Here is a 1,067-nt window from a genome sequence, read left to right as displayed (position 1 = left end):
TGTCCAGGAACACTCTCGGGTTCTTGGCAGTTTTAACAGGAGTAACAAGGTTGTTGTCGAGGGATTTAACCAGGGAAAAAGATGAGCTCAATGACGGAACTTGAGGTGGTGGAGTGTTGTCCACACAGTAATGATGGGGATAACTGCACAAAAATGACAGTCAGGGGGACCAAGAATTGAGCCCTGGGGGACTCCAGTCAAGAGAGTACGAGGTGATCAAGGCAAACCTCTCCAAGAAACACAGTAGGTCTAGTGTAGGTCAGGCAGGAAGAGAACCACTCATGTCATTGAAAGGTTAGAAATGGTGCTGGTAGTTGACTGTATTAAATGCTGCACGTGGGGCAACAAGGAGGAGGATAGAGAAGTGGGACGCAGCCTGAGAGGCACATACAGTATAGTGCCTCTGTGACTCAAGGTTAACGAAAACTAACGAAATATCAAAAACTACTAAAACTAAAATTGAAAAAACATTTTCGTTAACTGAACTAAATAAAAACTAGAATAAAAAAAAAACGATAACTAACTGAAACTGTATTGTGTGTTTACAAAACTAACTAAAAATAACTGAAATTATCGACAAAACGCGCTTAGTTTTTGTTTATTTATACGCTTTTTGGGATGATATGAATCTATTGATTTTGCTGTACCAAATGTTCTCCCCGTGTCTCCTAGGGTAGTTAATACCCTCACAAAAACATGTAGTAATCCTGGTCGCTATACCGCCTCCCCCATGACAGCCGGGGCGCCTGATGGAGGGGAAGGGAACTGGTTGGAATAACGTGTTCCTTCCACGCGCTACGTCCTACCGGGGAAACTCTCCCCTGTCAGGTGTCAAGAAGGTCAGTTGGCTCTCATGCATTGAAGGAGGCATGAGCTCGGCCCTGGGCTCCCTAGGCTGGTGGGGGGAGTGTAGCGCCCAGGATCACTTAGAAAATTGGCACCGGGTGAAAAGGGTTACAAAAATCATGGGATAAAACAAATAAAATAAAATAATAAATAAAACTAACAATTAAACTATTAGCATTTTCAAAAATAAAAACTAGCATACTAATAAAAACAAATTAATA

The sequence above is a fragment of the Gymnoscopelus braueri genome, assembly GCF_963280865.1.
Source record: "Gymnoscopelus braueri genome assembly, chromosome: 4".
Classification (NCBI taxonomy): Eukaryota; Metazoa; Chordata; class Actinopteri; order Myctophiformes; family Myctophidae; genus Gymnoscopelus; species Gymnoscopelus braueri.
The sequence above is the reverse complement of the archived record's forward strand: the minus strand, read 5'-3'. Positions refer to the sequence as shown.